Source organism: Bombina bombina, chromosome 4, assembly GCF_027579735.1.
Source record: "Bombina bombina isolate aBomBom1 chromosome 4, aBomBom1.pri, whole genome shotgun sequence".
Taxonomy (NCBI): Eukaryota; Metazoa; Chordata; class Amphibia; order Anura; family Bombinatoridae; genus Bombina; species Bombina bombina.
Window position 1 is genome coordinate 242854398 of NC_069502.1, and position 21708 is coordinate 242876105.

The window sequence follows — 21708 nt, forward strand, 5'->3', positions numbered from 1 at the left end:
CAAAATCTTTTTCCTAAAAAAAAAAAAAAAAAAACACCAACGACAAAATACAATCACAAGACTTTACGTTCCTATTTTAACATTATACAATACAATACAGATAAATTAAACATTGCAAATACATCTATCATATACCAACAACTCCCCAGCTCCTATAGATGTATTATTCATGTCATAATTCAACTATTGTATTTTAATAAAAGGGGTTGACGTTCTGTTGACACATCTAAATTGTATTGCCATATAGTACTATTTAAAGGGATCATTTATATTACATCTTTTTTTTTTTAACTTTATTTTTTATTGAGGTTTCAAAAATTTACAGAAATCAGAAAAAAAACTCAACATTCCAGCGGTCAGTGGTGTTATAGAACGATACAAGGAGTTTTAGCTCCATTTACAAACAGCATAAATCAACAACATAGATATCATATTGGTGTACAAGAAAATGAGGACTCAGATATCCATCACTGCTACATGGTAAACCTGACTGATGAGTTGTGTTCTGTAAGTTTTAGTAAAAAGACCATGAAAAACATGCTATACAATGTTGAGTTGAAATAAAAGTGACCTCAGTTTTTAATATAGGTTATATTATGGTAACTAGAGCTCAGGTATAGTATAAATTAATAGAGAAAAACATACGCATGAAAAGATTAGTGGAAACCTAACATGTTACTTCTAAGATTAAGTAAATAATATATGGTTCCATAAAAAATTAAAGGCGTATAAACGATGAGCCTAGTTAGTGAGAGGGGTAAAAGGTAGGGAGGTACAGCAGGCAAGAGCCGCTCAAAGAGGGGTGGGGGAGTATTCCAATTATATAAACCGGACCTCTTAGAGTATGTTATTAAGGATAGGGGTTGCATCTAGGGGTAATTAACGGAGACACATATGTAAGTGGTGTCTGCCATGTGGAGGCAAAGGGGCCCAGAAGGAGTAAGTGGAAATGGCTGTTTAGGGGGCAGGGGTGAGACCCACCAGGCATAAGATAACTGATGGGATCTGTAGTCAATACTAAGCTATATATGGTAGGATAAGGGGGGATACATTGTTATAAATTGTAAAGTAATGGGGATATTTCCTTAATGTTTGGGGGCAGGGGTGAGACCTACAAGGCATGAGATGTCAGATGGGAACTGTAGGCTATGCTAAGCCTTATAGGGTAGGAGAAGGGAGAGACACTTTGTACGTTGAGAAAGCAAGAAAACCAAATAAATAAGAATGGCCAAGCATAGTGTAATATAATATCTTCTCTATCTTTGTAGACATACATAGTAATAGATAACTGGGGAAATCTCATAACCATTGCTGATCTAAAGTTGTATGCAGCTTTGTGGATGTAAACTATAAATGAGGTCATTATGTGATCACCAAACTATAAAATGCTTCATATGACTAGTTAATAATCTAGGGCTACTTAAAAAGAGAGTACACAATTCCAAGTTCCTAGGCTAAAGTAAACCACTAGATAGATACATAATAATAAAGGGATGGAGAATGCTAAAAACTGTTATATGGGTCATAGGTAAGATAATTAAGGAGTAGGTTGTTGAATGATTTGAGGGCAGAAAGTAATCGCCTAATATGAACAGATAAGACAGCACTTTGCAATACTTGTATCTCAGGGGACATATAATCTATTTGTTCTACCTTACCTGAACCCATGCTGTTAAACATCGGGTAATCTGCACCATAAGCAATCTGAGGTTTATGTATATAAAATTTAGTACATGGATCAAGTTTTATATACAGATCAAAGTGTTATGTTGGTTACACAAATACAGTTTAATATTCGGTAATTTAAATTCTCCATTTGGTATTCATATGTGAGTTGAATTACTAATAAGAGCTTAGCCTGTCTGAATATGCAATAGTTATAGTTACATGCGAATGGCCTAAGTGGGATGCTTACAGCAAAGAAGATCCCATGATTTAAGCAACATTAAGAGGGTAGCAATCTTACCGGGCTGCTAAATACTACCAAACATGAAGAACATCTCAGAGTAACATATTAAACTACAAAAATATCATCAACATCTGTGAGACAGTAGGGAGGTAAATGAATGTAAATAACAAGAAACTTAGTACAGATTAGTTCCTGGGCTGCAAGTATGAGTCCATGCCACCATAAGTGACTGTGCTGTTTCATCCTATGCCAATAGGTTTGCAAAGGCAGGGGCATGGGTAACTAATCCACATAAATTCACTTTCAAGGTATGAAGAGTTTTGCTGATGGAGCCCTTCAGCCAACAGAGAATCATCTTGGTGCCTTGGTTATCCGCTCGTTGGTAAGTCCACAGAGGTGTACGGCAAACACATGATAGAATGCTTCAGGTTGAGGCCTAACCGAGACCCCCTTTCGACCGGCCACATCTCCAGTGGGTATAGCTTCGGCTCAGTATCTCCGGGTGAAATGTCGGAGCGTAGGCGTGTGGGGAGCATGGTGTCTGGCCATGTAGAGCCAGATGTAGTCTCTGCAGTATCTCCGGATAGACTGGCTATGCGATCAGCTACACCTGGGCAATAAAGGTAATCGCTGCTGTAAACTGCCACTATCTCCTTCTGTATAGTGATTAGGCTGGATTCTGAGCATAGATTCACGTCTTCACCATCGTCTCTCTCTCAGATCTCAATGCTGCCATGAGGGAGATGTGGTGTCTTTCTGTCTTGCGCATAAGTAACTGTAGTAAGGCTTTTATTGTGGTTTCCATCATGGGGTAGTATATTCTCATTTGCTTGCTAGAGTTAGTAGATAATGTTGCTCACCCCTCCTCCACATGAAAACCCTTCTTCGGATGCAACCGATCTACCCAGCTAAATATGAGGCCGGGGGGGGGGGGGGGGGAGAGAGAGATGGGAAGATAGTCGCATGGGCCGCAGCCAGAGGTCCCAGCTATTTAGGATCATCTGAGGTGTAGAAATTAAGTTAAAAGAGCATCATTGAAGATCAGTCCTCTTCTCCGGTAAATGCATAGCAGAAATATTGGAGTTATATTTGTGGAAGTTGAGAATAAATATCCAATTGTTCAAAATAGTACCGGAGCTGCTAAGAGGTACGTCTAGACATGGCTGAGTTTGGACACGCCCCCTACATTACATCTTAAATGTAGGTGGCGATGCAACTTTGAATAAAAATCGCCAGAATCACCACCCACTGAGATGTATAGTAGAACATCTCTCAGTGAGACTGCCTTCAGACACTGATGTCAGCAGCTATGTATATTTCACAGGCAATCTTGATCCTGTGCCAGACCCCTTTTGAATATATCACAACATTGCAGCAGTTTTGATCATCAGGGCCTAAGTATTGGGTTTTGGTTTATAGACAGAGATAATAGAAAAAAAGCACATGTTTATACAGTGCAAGATCAAACCAATTTAATGGGTTGTGGTTTCAAAGAACAAAACAACTATTTATAAATAAAAATATAAGCATAAATAAGTAATTTCTCATACATTTCACACCCTGCAGCTGGCATAACAAGCAGTTGAAAACACATTAAATGGACACAAATCCCAAAATGTTTCCTTTGTGATTTAGAGATTGCAATTTTAAACAAGTTTCTAATGTACTTCTATCATCAAATTTTAGAATGTTATCCATTTCCAAGAGCACAAGATGGCATTACTATCCTGTCATGTAGTGCTCCAGATCTACCAAATTATCTCTTAAACAAAGAATACCATGAGAGCAAAGCAAATTTGATAATAGAAGTATATTGGAAACTTTTTAAACATTATATGCTCTGTCTAAATCATATCCTTTTAACGAAAAAACTATTTTACAGTACACTTTAAGAATGATGTCTGACATCCGCTTCTTCACCTGCAAATCATTACAAACAGGCCCATTTATCAAGCTCCGTACGGAGCTTGAAAGACCACTGCTCCATAACCTGTCCGTCTGCTCTGAGCAGGCGGACAGGAATCGCCGGAAATCAACCCGATTGAATACGATTGGGTTGATTGACACCTCCCTGCTGGCAGCGGATTGGCCGCGAGTCAGCAGGGGGCGGCGTTGCACCAGCAGCTCTTGTGAGCTGCTGGTGCAATGTTAAATGCGGAGAGCGTATTGCTCTCCGCATTTAGCGAGGTCTTGCGGACCTGATCTGCAGTGTCGGATCAGGTCCGCAAGTCCTTTGATAAATTGGGGCCTTAGTGTGGATAATACTGCATTGATAGCTGAAGCGAACGACTCCCAGATCAACTTCCAGATCTTATCCTTCACTACAGAACTGGTCAATCTTTTCTGGTCACCAAAGAGATGTAACTAAGCTCCAGGGAAGATATCAGTGCCTCATTTTCAGCAGAGATGAATCTAGGATCAACTTTCTTGTTGTCTTGTCTGCTGTATGCAAATAATGAAGATGAGTATGAGATTAGTTCTTATATGAGGTGCAGATATTTATGTGACAGGATATATAACTTCATCACTGGCTAGCATATTGCTGTGAATTATACCTGGTATTTGATTAAGTTTGGTTGACAATTTTTGCAGGGGTGTGGCTTGATACTTGTAGTTTGATATGTGAACCTCTAGGGTCTATTTTTCAAAAGGGCGAGCGGGCGGACAAAGTTTGCTGTCATGAACCTCTTCTGTCCAACCTTGCAGCGATGGGGTAGCTGTATGATGCCCACATCTAACATTTGCACAAGCCACTGCTGCCCCCTGCTCGCATTTTGCCAATCACATGCAAGATCATCCCAATCTGATCCCATCAGGATTATTGCAATCCGCAACACATTATTCAGTGGAGAGGTTAAACAGCAGTGGTCTTAAGACAGCTGCTTCTAAACTAACATTTCAGGCTCGCTCACTTGAGCCTGGAATGCCAGGCTCTGAAGCTGCTATTGCAGCTCGATAAATGGAGTCTATAGACTGTAAAAAATATTGTAAAAGCACATCAATTTCCCTTTCAGGCTAAGGAGCTGGGAATTAGCTGCTGATTGGTGGCTGCACATATATGACTTATGTCATTGGCTTACTAATGTGTACAGCTAGCTCTCACTATTGCATTGTTGCTTCTTCAACAAAGACACCAAGAGAATGAAGTAAAATTGATCATATAAATACATGTGAAAGTTAGGTAAAGTGGTATGATCTATCTAAATCATTAAAGAAAAAAATTGTGTTTAACACTTTGGGGCATATTTATTAAGGTCTGTCGGACCTGATCCGCGGATCAGGTCCGCCAGACCTTGCTGAATACGGCGAGCAATATGCTCGCCGTATTCAGCATTGCACCAGCAGCTCACAAGAGCTGCTGGTGCAATGCCGCCCCCTGCAGACTTGCGGCCAATGGGCCGCCAGCAGGGGGTGTCAATCAACCCAATCGTACTCGATCGCTCAGAGCAGGCGGACAGGTTATGGAGCAGCGGTCTTTGTGACCACTGCATCATAACTGCTGTTTCTGGTGAGCCTGCAGGCTCGCCAGAAACACGGGGCATCAATCTCCATTCGAAGCTTGATAAATATGCCCCATTGCCATTAACTTTTCAAGAAAAAAATATTTGCGCCTTTGAGGTTTTAGTGGTCAGATCAATTTCGACTGTGTCACTCGAAAAACACGCTTTCTATACCGGTCGACTGAAACCTTGTTATCGGGAGTCAATATCAGAAAGATTGTGATCAAGGCCTGTTAGGGATATGGTGAGGGTAAAATCAAAGAAGGGGATCCTCTGAATTGCATTGTATACGCCTATATTCCTGTATATTTATTCCTGTAGTTATATATATGTACAGATATCTATTTTACATTAGCATTATCACACAAACATATATATAATATAATGAGTCCAGTGCACAGACCAACCCACCAGATGCCAGCTGCATGGGTGCAAAGATGCAATGTAATATTCCCACAAACGATTGCACTCACAGGACTTGCACAAAACAAACCAAAGTTTAATGGAACGTTTTCGGAGATACAAACTCCTTCTTCAGCATGTGAAACAAATGTGAAATACACTCATATATAGTGGTGTGAAAGCATCTAATCAAACATTGTGCATACCTATTTTTCATACAGTGGCACCAAACTGCTGTATTGGAATGCAGACCTGCGTTCCACCGTCTCGTGAACCCAGAAGTGCCCATACGTCACTTCCGGTATAGCAAAAAACATTGATATTACATACTTCATATCTCAAACATTGTATGAGTCCCATTTAAAAAACAAAAACAAAAAACAAAACCTGAGGATGTGGCTAATAAGAGTGGTCTTATTAGCAAAGAGTGACAATTTGTTCAAATGTACATTAGTCTATATTCCTTTTGGTGTATGGGTTAAATACGCATAGTCTGTCTATTGGTAGATGTGCACTTTGAAGATGGTATTTATACCACAGTTAGCACACTAAGATACACATATTAGCCAATGTGCATATTAGCCAATGTGGGCTAACTAGTTCTTGTATATATTATTGTTCCAAGGAAAGCTACACATACTGTATGTTCAGTTTAATGTATTGATATTTGATTTAGCTTTTGTCAATATAGGGCATTAGTAAAATACATTGCAACAGGGTATCTGTATTTGATTCTGTTTTTAAGTGAGTTTATTGTACATTGTATATAGGTTTAGAATTCATTAGGGCCTAGATTTGGAGTTTGGCGGTAGCCGTGAAAACCAGCGTTAGAGGCTCCTAACGCTGGTTTAAGGCTACCGCCGGTATTTGGAGTCATTCAAAAAAGGGTCTAACGCTTACTTTTCAGCCGCGACTTTTCCATACCGCATATCCCCTTACGTCAATTGCGTATCCTATCTTTTCAATGGGATCTTTCTAACTCCGGTATTAGAGTCGTGTCTGAAGTGAGCGTTAGAAATCTAACGACAAAACTCCAGCCGCAGAAAAAAGTCAGTAGTTAAGAGCTTTCTGGGCTAACGCCGGTTTATAAAGCTCTTAACTACTGTGCTCTAAAGTACACTAACACCCATAAACTACCTATGTACCCCTAAACCGAGGCCCCCCCACATCGGCGACACTCGATTACATTTTTTTAACCCCTAATCTGCCGTCCGCCACCTACGTTATACTTATGTACCCCTAATCTGCTGCCCCTAACACCGCCGACCCCTATATTATATTTATTAACCCCTAACCTGCCCCCCACAACGTCGCAGCCAGCTACCTACAATAATTAACCCCTAATCTGCCGACCGCAAAGAGCCGCCACCTACATTATAGCTATGTACCCCTAATCTGCTGCCCCTAACACCGCCGACCCCTATATTATATTTATTAACCCCTAATCTGCCCCCCTTAACGTCGTCTCCACCTGCCTACACTTATTAACCCCTAATCTGCCGAGCGGACCGCACCGCTACTATAATAAAGTTATTAACCCCTAATCCGCCTCACTAACCCTATAATAAATAGTTTTAACCCCTAATCTGCCCTCCCTAACATCGCCGACACCTAACTTCAATTATTAACCCCTAATCTGCCGACTGGAGCTCACCGCTATTCTAATAAATGTATTAACCCCTAAAGCTAAGTCTAACCCTAACACTAACACCCCTCTAAGTTAAATATAATTTTAATCTAACGAAATTAATTAACTCTTCTTAAATAAATTATTCCTATTTAAAGCTAAATACTTACCTGTAAAATAAATCCTAATATAGCTACAATATAAATTATATTTATATTATAGCTATTTTAGGATTAATATTTATTTTACAGGTAACTTTGTATTTATTTTAACCAGGTACAATAGCTATTAAATAGTTAAAAACTATTTAATAGCTAAAATAGTTAAAATAATTACAAATTTACCTGTAAAATAAATCCTAACCTAAGTTACAATTAAGCCTAACACTACACTATCAATAAATTAATTAAATAAAATACCTATAATTATCTACAATTAAACCTAACACTACACTATCAATAAATAAATTAAATACAATTCCTACAAATAAATACAATGAAATAAAATAACTAAAGTACAAAAAATAAAAAAGAACTAAGTTACAAAAAATAAAAAAATATTTACAAACATTAGAAAAATATTACAACAATTTTAAACTAATTACACCTACTCTAAGCCCCCTAATAAAATAACAAAGACCCCCAAAATAAAAAAATGCCCTACCCTATTCTAAATTACTAAAGTTCAAAGCTCTTTTACCTTACCAGCCCTGAACAGGGCCCTTTGCGGGGCATGCCCCAAGAAATTCAGCTCTTTTGCCTGTAAAAAAAAACATACAATACCCCCCCAACATTACAACCCACCACCCACATACCCCTAATCTAACCCAAACCCCCCTTAAATAAACCTAACACTAAGCCCCTGAAGATCTCCCTACCTTGAGTCGTCTTCACCCAGCCGAGCCAAATTCTTCATCCAAGCGGAGCAAGAAGAGGTCCTCCATCCGGTAGAAGTCTTCATCCAAGCGGAGCAAGAAGAGGTCCTCCATCCGGTAGAAGTCTTCATCCAAGCGGGGCAGAAGAGGTCTTCCATCCGATTGAAGTCTTCATCCAAGCGGCATCTTCTATCGTCATCCATCCGGAGCGGAGCGTCAGCATCCTGAAGACCTCCGACACGGAACATCCATCCTGGCCGACGACTGAACAACGAATGACGGTTCCTTTAAATTACGTCATCCAAGATGGCGTCCCTCGAATTCCGATTGGCTGATAGGATTCTATCAGCCAATCGGAATTAAGGTAGGAATATTCTGATTGGCTGATGGAATCTGCCAATCAGAATCAAGTTCAATCCGATTGGCTGATCCAATCAGCCAATCAGATTGAGCTCGCATTCTATTGGCTGTTCCGATCAGCCAATAGAATGCAAGCTCAATCTGATTGGCTGATTGGATCAGCCAATCGGATTGAACTTGATTCTGATTGGCTGACTCTATCAGCCAATCAGAATTTTCCTACCTTAATTCTGATTGGCTGATAGAATCCTATCAGCCAATCGGAATTCAAGGGACGCCATCTTGGATGACGTCATTTAAAGTAACCGTCATTCGTCGTTCAGTCGTCGGCCAGGATGGATGTTCTGCGTCGGAGGTCTTCAGGATGCTGCCGCTCTGCTCCGGATGGATGGATGACGATAGAAGATGCCGCTTGGATGAAGACTTCAATCGGATGGAAGACCTCTTCTGCCCCGCTTGGATGAAGACTTCTACCGGATGGAGGACCTCTTCTTGCTCCGCTTGGATGAAGAATTTGGCTCGGCTGGGTGAAGACGACTCAAGGTAGGGAGATCTTCAGGGGCTTAGTGTTAGGTTTATTTAAGGGGGGTTTGGGTTAGATTAGGGGTATGTGGGTGGTGGGTTGTAATGTTGGGGAGGGGGGTATTGTATGTTTTTTTTTACAGGCAAAAGAGCTGAACTTCTTGGGGCATGCCCCGCAAAGGGCCCTGTTCAGGGCTGGTAAGGTAAAAGAGCTTTGAACTTTAGTAATTTAGAATAGGGTAGGGCATTTTTTTATTTTGGGGGTCTTTGTTATTTTATTAGGGGGCTTAGAGTAGGTGTAATTAGTTTAAAATTGTTGTAATATATTTCTAATGTTTGTAAATATTTTTTTATTTTTTGTAACTTAGTTCTTTTTTATTTTTTGTACTTTAGTTAGTTTATTTCATTGTATTTATTTGTAGGAATCGTATTTAATTTATTTATTGATAGTGTAGTGTTAGGTTTAATTGTAGATAATTATAGGTATTTTATTTAATTTATTTATTGATAGTGTAGTGTTAGGTTTAATTGTAACTTAGGTTAGGATTTATTTTACAGGTAAATTTGTAATTATTTTAACTATTTTAGCTATTAAATAGTTCTTAACTATTTGATAGCTATTGTACCTGGTTAAAATAAATACAAAGTTACCTGTAAAATAAATATTAATCCTAAAATAGCTATAATATCATTATAATTTATATTGTAGTTATATTAGGATTTATTTTACAGGTAAATATTAAGCTTTAAATACTAATAATTTATTTAATAAGAGTTAATTAATTTCGTTAGATTAAAATTATATTTAAGTTAGGGGGGTGTTAGTGTTAGGGTTAGACTTAGCTTTAGGGGTTAATACATTTATTAGAATAGCGGTGAGCTCCAGTCGGCAGATTAGGGGTTAATAATTGAAGTTAGGTGTCGGCGATGTTAGGGAGGGCAGATTAGGGGTTAATACTATTTATTATAGGGTTAGTGAGGCGAATTAGGGGTTAATAACTTTATAATAATAGCGGTGCGGTCCGCTCGGCAGATTAGGGGTTAATAAGTGTAGGCAGGTGGAGGCGACGTTGTGGGGGGCAGATTAGGGGTTAATAAATATAATATAGGGGTCGGCGGTGTTAGGGGCAGCAGATTAGGGGTACATAGGGATAATGTAAGTAGCGGCGGTTTACGGAGCGGCAGATTAGGGGTTAAAAATAATATACAGGGGTCAGCGATAGCGGGGGCGGCAGAATAGGGGTTAATAAGTGTAAGGTTAGGGGTGTTTAGACTTGGGGTACATGTTAGAGTGTTAGGTGCAGACGTAGGAAGTGTTTCCCCATAGGAAACAATGGGGCTGCGTTAGGAGCTGAACGCGGCTTTTTTGCAGGTGTTAGGTTTTTTTCAGCTCAAACAGCCCCATTGTTTCCTATGGGGGAATCGTGCACAAGCACATTTTTGAGGCTGGCCGCGTCCGTAAGCAACTCTGGTATCGAGAGTTGAAGTTGCATTAAATATGCTGTACGCTCCTTTTTTGGAGCCTAACGCAGCCATTCTGTGGACTCTCAATACCAGAGTTATTTTAAAGGTGCGGCCAGAAAAAAGCCAGCGTTAGATACGCGTGTCGTTACCGACAAAACTCTAAATCTAGCCGTAGGTTAGGCTGTTTATTTGGTTTTTAGTCACAAACGGCTATATTTAGAGTTTTGTCTGTAAAGACCCGCGTAGCTAACGCTCCTTCCCCCCCCCACGCACCTTTTAAATAACGCTGGTATTTAGAGTTCTCTGAAGGGCTGCATTAGGCTCCAAAAAGGGAGCGTGCAGGCATATTTACCGCCATTTCAACTCTCAATACCAGCATTGCTTACAGTAGCAGCTAGCTGGAAAAACGTGCTCGTGCACGATTCCCCCATAGGAAACAATGGGGCAGTTTGGGCTGAAAAAAAACCTAACACCTGCAAAAAAGCAGCGTTCAGCTCCTAACGCAGCCCCATTGTTTCCTATGGGGAAACACTTTTTTAGTCTGCACCTAACACCCTAACATGAACCCCGAGTCTAAACACCCCTAACCTTACACTTATTAACCCCTAATCTGCTGACCCCGATATCGCTGACTCCTGCATTACACAATTAACCCCTAATCTGCCGCTCCTTACACCGCCGCCACCTACATTATCCCTTTGTACCCCTAATCTGCTGCCCCCAACATCGCCGACACTTACATAATATTTATTAATCCCTAATCTGCCCCCCCCCAAGTCGCCTCTACCTACCTACACTTATTAACCCCTAATCTGCCGACCGGAGCTCGTCGCTACTCTAATAAATGTATTAACCCCTAAAGCTAAGTCTAACCCTAACTCTAACACCCCCCTAAGTTAAATATAATTTTATTCTAACAAAATAAATTAACTCTTATTAAAAAAAGTATTCCTATTTAAAGCTAAATACTTACCTGTAAAATAAACCCTAATATAGCTACAATATAGCGAATAATTATATTGTAGCTATTTTAGAATTTATATTTATTTTACAGGCAAAATTTGTATTTATTTTAACTAGGTACAATAGCTATTAAATAGTTATTTACTATTTAATAGCTAGCTAGTTAAAATAATTACAAAATTACCTGTAAAATAAATCCTAACCTAAGTTACAATTAAACCTAACACTACACTATCAATAAATTAATTAAATCAATTAACTACAAGTACCTACAATTAAATAAACTAAACTAAATTACAAAAAATAAAAAAAGATTACAAGAATTTTAAGCTAATTACACCTACTCTAAGCCCCTTAATAAAATAACAAAGCCCCCCAAAATAAAAAAATACCCTAACCTAATCTAAATTAAAAAAGTTAACAGCTCTATTACCTTACCAGCCCTTAAAAGGACTTTTTGCGGGGCATGCCCCAAAGAAATCAGCTCTTTTGCCTGTAAAAAAAACACAATACCGCCCCCCAACATTACAACCCACCACCCACATACCCCTACTCTAACCCAAACCCCCCTTAAATAAACCTAACACTACCCCCCTGAAGATCTCCCTACCTTGAGTCGTCTTCACCCAAGCGGGCTGAAGTCTTCATCCGATGGACCAAAAGAGGGCATCCGGAGCGGCAGAAGTCTTCATCCTATCCGGGCAGAAGAGGGCATCCGGACCGGTAGACATCTTCATCCAAGCGGCATCTTCTATCTTCATCCATCCGGAGCGGAGCCATCTTCTTCCAGCTGACGCGGATCCATCCTCTCCTACCGACGCCTACTCGCCGAATGAAGGTTCCTTTAAATGACATCATCCAAGATGGCGTCCCTTGAATTCCGATTGGCTGATTGGATTCTATCAGCCAATCGGAATTAAGGTAAGAAAATTCTGATTGGCTGATTGAATCAGCCAATCAGATTCAAGTTCAATCGGATTGGCTGATCCAATCAGCCAATCAGATAGAATCCTATCAGCCAATCTTGGATGACGTTATTTAAAGGAACCTTCATTCAGCGAGTAGGAGTCGGTAGAAGAGGATGGATCCGCGTCGGCTGGAAGAAGATGGCTCCGCTCTGCTCTGGATGGATGAAGATACAAGATGCCGCTTGGATGAAGATGGGGTGGTATTGTGTTTTTTTTACAGGCAAAAGAGCTGATTTCTTTGGGGCATGCCCCGCAAAAAGCCCTTTTAAGGGCTGGTAAGGTAATAGAGCTGTTAACTTTTTTAATTTAGATTAGGTTAGGGTATTTTTTTATTTTGGGGGGCTTTGTTATTTTATTAGGGGGCTTAGAGTAGGTGTAATTAGCTTAAAATTCTTGTAATCTTTTTTTATTTTTTGTAATTTAGTCTTTTTTTTGTAATTTAGTTTAGTTTATTTAATTGTAGGTACTTGTAGTTAATTGATTTAATTAATTTATTGATAGTGTAGTGTTAGGTTTAACTTAGGTTAGGATTTATTTTACAGGTAATTTTGTAATTATTTTAACTAGGTAGCTATTAAATAGTAAATAACTATTTAATAGCTATTGCACCTAGTTAAAATAAATACAAAGTTGCCTGTAAAATAAATATAAATTCTAAAATAGCTACAATATAATTATTCGTTATATTGTAGCTATATTAGGGTTTATTTTACAGGTAAGTATTTAGCTTTAAATAGGAATACTTTATTTAATAAGAGTAAATTTATTTTGTTAGAATAAAATTATATTTAACTTAGGGGGGTGTTAGGGTTAGACTTAGCTTTAGGGGTTAATACATTTATTAGAGTAGCGGCGAGGTCTGGTCGGCAGATTAGGGGTTATTACTTGAAGTTAGGTGTTGGCGATGTTAGGGAGGGCAGATTAGGGGTTAATACTATTTATTATAGGGTTTTTGAGGCGGGAGTGAGGCGGTTTAGGGGTTAATACATTTATTAGAGTAGCGACGAGCTCCGGTCGGCAGATTAGGGGTTAATAAGTGTAGGTAGGTAGCGGCGATGTGGGGGGGGGCAGATTAGGGGTTAATAAATATTATGTAGGTGTCGGCGATGTTAGGGGCAGCGGATTAGGGGTACATATGTATAATGTAGGTGGCGGCGGTGTGCGGTCGGAAGATTAGGGGTTAAAAAAAATGTATTAGAGTGGCGGCGATGTGGGGGGACCTCGGTTTAGGGGTACATAGGTAGTTTATGGGTGTTAGTGTGTTAGAGCACAGTAGTTAAGAGCTTTATAAACCGGCGTTAGCCCAGAAAGCTCTTAACTACTGACTTTTTCCTGCGGATGGAGTCTTGTCGGTAGAGGCTCTACCGCTCACTTCAGCCAAGACTCTAAATACCGACGTTAGGAAGATCCCATTGAAAAGATAGGATACGCAATTGGCATAAGGGGATCTGCGATATGGAAAAGTCGCGGCTTGGAAGTGAGCGTTAGACCCTTTCCTGGCTGACTCTAAATACCAGCGGGCGGTAAAAAGCAGCGTTAGGAGCCCTTAACGCTGCTTTTGATGGCTAACGCAGAACTCTAAATCTAGGCGAAAGTTATTTAGGGGTGTACTGTTTTAATGTTGCAGAATAGCGCAATACTTTAATATTCGAGGTAACAATATGTAACTGGAACCCGGTTAATTAGAGGGGTTTAGTGTAAGCACGATGCACACACAAGGAAACACATTGTTTGTGATCCCACTAACGCGGTGTGAATGAAACATAACAATCAAGATTCTGTATCCATGGTTACAGTATACACATTAGCTGTGTTGACTTGCGATCAGTTTCTTATAAACTGGTCATACTTTCCTCTGTCAAACTCCACCATGTAAGTGTGAAGGATGTAGAGGGACCTTTGTGCACAAATCGTAATGAGTAGGATCTGTGATTTTGCTAAAACAGTGACCCATATCATGTGCAGTAGTAGGTTCATCCTAAGTGTGGTGTATAGACTGAGTAGTTAACCCTGGTTCCGGTTGGTAACTATAGTTACAGGTCAACCAAAGGTGTTTTGTGCAATGGTTTGTACTTTACTTTAAGGCGATATTAACTTATCCTGATTATCACCATTGAAGTTATGCATAACAAAGGTACACCACTAGGACTATAAACATTAATTTAATTCACAAGTTCTCTATACAATGTTTGTGATATGAAGTATGTAATATCAATGTTTTTTGCTATACCGGAAGTGACGTATGGGCACTTCCGGGTTCACAAGACGGTGGAACGCAAGTTTTGCGTTCCAATACAGCAGTTTGGCGCCACTGTATGAAAAAGAGGTATGCACAATGTTTGATTAGATGATTTCACACCACTATGAGTGTATTTTACATTTGTTTCACATGCTGAAGGAGTTTGTATTTCCAAAAACGTTCCATTAAACTTTGGTTTGTTTTGTGCAAGTCCTGTGAGTACATTCGTTTGTGGGAATATATATATAAATATATATTTAATTATAAAAAGTTCATTGTTTTCTATCATCTAGATTGCGAGTTTTGCGTTTGTGTTTTAATGCTGAAAAAATGGCCATAACTGCGTTAAAACAGCAACGCAGTCATTACGAGTCTTGTCGGTATAGCTTTACCGCAAGCCTTTTAACCTGTAACAAAACTTCAGTCCCGCACTCAAAAAATTACGTTTTTGTGTGGGATTTCCATAGAGCTGCAATTACAAGTTTTGCAGTGAGGCTAAAAAGCTTGCGTTACACCCTATACCGACACGATCCGTTTTGCAATCTGAGAGCAGTAGTTATGAATTTTTACGCAACAAAACTGTTACACAAAACTCATAACTAAACTGTTACAAAGTACACTAACACTCATAAACTACCTATTAACCCCTAAACTGCTGCCCTCCTGCATTGCAAACACTATATTAAAGTTATTAACCCCTAATATTCTACTCCCGACATCGCCACCACTAAATGTGTACATTTATACACCATACATATACATATTTAGACAGGTCTATGTGGCATATATGTTAAAGTCCTTTGCGTACCCTTTATTTCAAACACCTTATACCATCTATCTTTGAACCTTTATAACATCTTAAATATTTTAAAAATAATATTTTTTATCAGACAGTGTCTATATAATTGTAACTGTACTTTTACATGTATTTATGTTGTGTTTAATGCAACTTTTTTCACCCTACTCTTTACGCAAGCTCTGAAGTTGCGATAACCAGACAAGCATAAATATTGATAATTTTTGAGCAAACGCATTTATTTTCAACTCGTAATACACGTGCTATTCCTGTCATGAACGAAAAGCTGAGAAAAACCTGATATCACTCCCGTACTACAGTTAGTGCGCCATTTGTAATCTAGCCCTATTTTTCTAATGACTTGAAAAAGACCAATGTGTCTCTGTTTCTGTCTCTATTTACATTACTCTCTTTCACCTAGATTACAAGTTTTGCATTCGTGTTTTAATGCTGAAAAAATGGTAATTTCAGCGTTAAAACAGTCTTGTCGGTATAGCTGTACCGCAATCCTTTTAGCCTGTAACGCAACATTAGTCCAGCACACGTAAAAATTATGTTTTTTCAAGGGACTTTCATAGTGCTGCCATTACGAGTTTTGCGGTGAGGCTAAAAAGCTTGCGTTCCAGCCTATACCGACATGATCCGTTCCGCAATCTAAAAGCAGTAGTTATGAGTTTTACGCAACAAAACCGTTACATAAAACTCATAACTAAAGTGTTACAAAGAAAACTAACACCGATAAACTACCTATTAACCCTTAAACCGAGGCCCTCCCGAATTGCAAATACTATTTTAAAGTTATTAACCCCTAATCTGCTGCTCCCGACATCGCCGCCACTATTAAAAATTATTAACCCCTATTCCGCAGCTCCCCGACATCGCAGCCACTATACTAAAGTTATTAACCACTAAACCGCCAACCTCCCACATCGCAAATACTATTTAAATATTATTAACCCCTAATCTGCCGTCCGCCCACATCGCCCCTACTATACTAAGGTTATTAAGCCCTAATTATGCCACCACTATAATAAACCTATTAACCCCTAAACCGCAAGCCCCCCACAACAAAATATACTAAATAAATCTATTAACCCCTAAACCTCTGGCCTCCCACATCACTAATAAATCTATTAACCCCTAAACCTAACCCTAACCCTAACCCTAACGTAATCCTAACCCTAAACCTAACACCCACTAACTTTAACATAATTAAAATAGAGCTAAATTAAAGTTATAATTATTAACTAACTACCTATTTAAAACTAAATACATACAGTACATACCTGTGAAATAAAACCTATGCTAGCCACAATATAATATAATAGTTATATTGTAGCTAGCTAAAGGTTTTATTTTTATTCCACAGGTAAGTTTGTATTTATTTTAACTAGGTAGACTAGTTAGTAAATAGTTATTAACTATTTACTAACTACCTAGTTAAAATAAACACAAACTTACCTGTGGAATAAAACCTAAGCTGCCTTACATTAAAACCTAACATTACAAAAATAAAAAGCCTACCATTACAAAAAATAAAAAAACACTAAAATTACAAAACATAAAAAACTACCATTACAAAAAATAACAAATGAAATTATACAAAATAATTCTTATTCTAATAAAAAACCCACCCCAAAATAAAAAGCCTAATCTAAAATAAACTACCAAGTGCCCTTAAAAGGGCCTTTTTGTGGGCCCTTAAAATGGCCTTTTGTAGGGCATTGCCCTAAAGTTAACAGCTATTTTTCTAGAAAACAAAACAAACACCCCATAACAGTATACAACCCCCACCCCAAACCCACAAAATAAAAATAAAGTAAAACCTAATCTACCCATTGCCCTGAAGAGGGCATTTGTATGGGCATTGCCCTTAAAAAGGCATTTAGCTCTTTTCCCTGCCCTTAAAAGGACATTCAGCTCTTTTATGAAATGCCCAAGCCCTAATCTAAAAATAAAAACCCACCCCAAAACGAAAAAAATACATTACACAAAATAACAAACAAATTATCATTTTTCCCCCATAGACATCAATGGGGAGAATGTGTCAGAAAAAAACCCTGAAGCACAGAATGAAAAGCTCCATAATGCAGCCTCATTGATGTCTATGGGGGAAAAAAAGGTAAGTTTAAACCTAACACCCTAACATAAACCCCACGTCTAAACACCCCTAATCCGCCGCTACCGATATTGCTGCCACTGAAATAAATCTACTAACCCCTAATCTGCCACTCTCGATATCGCAGCCACTATACTAACGTTATTAACCCCTATTTCCCTGCACCCCAACATTGCCCACACTATAATAAATCTATTAACCACTATTCCGCCGCTCCCCGACTTTGCCGCAACTAAATAAAGCTATTAACCCCTAAACCTCTGGCCACCCACATCACTACTACTAAATAAATCTATTAACCCCTAAACCGCCAGCCCCCCACATTACAACAACCTAAATTAAACTATTAACCCCTAAACCTAACGTAAGCCTAACAGCCCTAACTTTAACATAATTAAAATAGAGCTGCACCCCAACATTGCTCATACTATAATAAATCTATTAACCATTATTCCGCTGCTCCCCGACATCGCTGCAACTAGATAAAGCTATTAACGCCTAAACCTCTGGCCTCCCACATCACTACCACTAAATAAATCTATTAACCCCTAAACCGCTAGCCCCCCACATCGCAACAACCTAAATTAAACTATTAAGCCCTAACCCTAACGTAACCCTAACCGTAAACCTAACACCCCCTAACTTTAACATAATTAAAATAGAGCTAAATTAAAGTTACAATTATTAACTAAATAATACCTATAGTAAATCTAAATACAAACTTACCTGTAAAATAAAACCTAAGCTAGCTACAATATAACTAATAGTTATATTGTAGCTAGCTTAGGTTTTATTTCACAGGTAAGTTTGTATTTATTTTAACTAGGTAGACTAGTTAGTAAATAGTTATTAACTATTTACTAACTACCTAGTTAAAATAAATACAAACTTAAATACTATAATTAATAAAAGTATGTGATGGTGCACAAATTATTTCTCAAATTCCAACACACTCTAAACTGTGCTAGCTGTCCCAAATAATTTACAATACCAAATAAAAAAGTAAGGATTGAACAATAATATTAGTCAATCAAAGAGGGACACAGGCTGCACATAGTTAATCAGAGGTTTTATTACTATGTAACTCCAAACAACCAAATCAGAACGTCTACCCTCCACCCTATTCCTTAAATGCAGTTATAAACCCAGTAAAATACACAGATATTCGAACAGGCTGGCCACTGGCCAGCTCACTAAATCATTATCATTTCTGTATCATTCTCACGTTCAACATATACAATGTATCAACTGTTGTATTTGTAAATCACATGAAACTGAGGGACAAAACGTTATATACACACATATATATATATAAACTTACGGACTGATATATATATATATATATATATATATATATATCAGTCCGTAAGTCTATCACGGGGCCCCAAAGTTGCAGCTGTTACAAATGTTAAATAGATATCCAATTTCCAGGCTCTTAAGTGTGTAAACACGCTCTGGTTCTGAACTTAGTTTTCCCTGTATTAAAGGGATACTAAACACCTGCTGCAAATTCTGCAAACTAACTTCTGCTTTTAATTCATAAATGTACTCTAAATCTAGTAAAAAAGGATTTTTAGGCAGTCTGTGAAGCTTACCCCCAGTATATTCAAGAAGAGTGTTGTCAAACAGAATGGTGATGCTGAGCTCAATGCTGCTATGTGTGCTGCCATGTTGTAACGCACGTTGCTCACAGGCACAACAGTCAGGTGATGTGCATGGCAGATAATTGTATAAATAAAGTTAAGAGGATTATCAGAATGCTCCCTCACTGTGGTGCTAACTGAGTGCTGTATAAACATCGTATGTGCCTCATATTTATATAAATAAACATTCAGTTTGTCCATTCATTGTTTTATAATCAAAGCAATCAAAACTTTCTGCGTTAGAAATACTTCTGCACTATTGAGTGCACAGCTAGAGGAATGTTTGTTTTAGCTAATAGCAGGCTACACAGGGAGGAGGAAGGAGGGGGAGAGGCATGCTCCGTGTGAAGAAGGAAGGCAGCTGAAAAACTTACATTTTAATTACTAGAAGATTTATGCACTTAGTGCAATAGCAGGCTACACCGGGAGGAGTGGGGAAGAGGAAGGAGGGGAATGCTCCGTGTGAAGAAGGCAGGCAGCTGAAAAACTTACATTTTAATTGCTAGAAGATTTATGCACTTAGTGCAATAGCAGGCTACACCGGGAGGAGTGGGGAAGAGGAAGGAGGGGCATGCTCCGTGGGGAGAAGGCAGGCAGCTGAATAACGCTGTATTTACATTTTACTTCAAAAGACAATAAACCATTTTATGGACTAGACATTAAAAAGATGCTTACACAGTGCATAAATGTTCTAGTAAAATGTAAATACAGGGTTATTCTGCTGCCTGCCTTCTCCCCACGGAGCATGCCCCTCTTTCCTCTTCCCCACTCCTCCCTGTGTAGCGTGCGATCGAACTGGCTTCTTCACTTGCTTACCGCCATGTACGCTTCAGCGTTTCTCATTGAATCCAAATGATTGAGCATGCACGGAAGGTGAACAGCTGAGAACAAAGCCAGCGGCATTTGGATATATATATATATATATATATATACAATATTACATTATTCTACTATACCCTCTATCGGACTAACTTGTGAGAGATGTATATTACAGTAGCCTTACGATCTATTAATATATTAAAATGTTTAACATATACGATGCCAGGGCTTTCTCTCTTTACTACAGTTTCATTGATGAGGGATGAAACTATGCTCCTAGTCTCCTACGACTGCTAGCCGGTTAAGCTAAAATAGAACCGTTAATGCACCCTTTGAGGTACCATATGGTCAACTTAATGGAGATTTATAGCCACACAATGTAATGTCTTATATTTAAGCATATGACAAGCAGGAATGTCTATTGATATGTTTCCCCTAAAAGTTACTAGTCAGTCTCATGCTCCTACATATTTATTTTTGGTTATTCTTTGATATACAGTTACTTGGATATGCTTGCTCTGCAAAGGATTCATTAGGAAATCTTTTACAGATTGATAAAGTCCTCCTAGATTTTACACCCAATAAATTCAGGCTTCTATACATTCTAGACGAGATCTCCTGATAAGGTAAACTCAAAGGTTGATGTTATCATATGTTTATACCTATAATAATGTTTATATATATATATATATATATATATACATATATTCATAGTTAATGTGTTTTAGCAGCATTTAGTAGGTCCAAAAGTGGCCTTATATCATTTTAATTATTCAAGCTTAGTTATTTGAAGGCCCAAAAGTGGTCTTGCATCTTATACCTTCTGCTGCTTATTCTTATAAGTGATCAGGGGTCCATGAGTGGCCCAACTGACTCCGAACAGAAGGTATACTTAAAAAAGGAAAATTAGGTTTCAGATAATATTGTATGTCATATTTTTGATTGCTATAAATCTAGCTTTATATGTACAGTACTAGACTATGACTATGTAACCTATATGCAGTTTCAATTTCTGATTTTCATATGTAATAGATTATAAGTATGTAACTTGTATACAATATTTATTTTTTTCTCTTTACTTTGTATGTTTAAGAACCTCAATAAAATAATAATAATAAAAAAAAGCCTAATCTAGAAAACACTACCAAGTTCCCACAGGAATAGGGCCCTCAATCCCCCCTGTATTTGTCTATAATTTTTTTTTTTTATCGTATTGTTTCTCCATTACCCATGGGCAGCGCTGCAGAATCTGTTAGCGCTTTATAAATAAAGAATAATAATAATAATATGGGGAAAGCGTGCATGAGCACGTCAAAACAGCGCTTGATTTGTGTGCAGTGTGGAGCTTAAAAACACCATATCCCATGCACAAGCCGGGTGTTTCAAAACTTGTAATGGCTGTGCTATAGAGGGTTAAATAATGCAACCTTTGTTGCGTTCGTTAATTTCCCTATAGCGCGCATAACTCGTAATCTAGCTGTTTATGACTTTATATTTCACTTT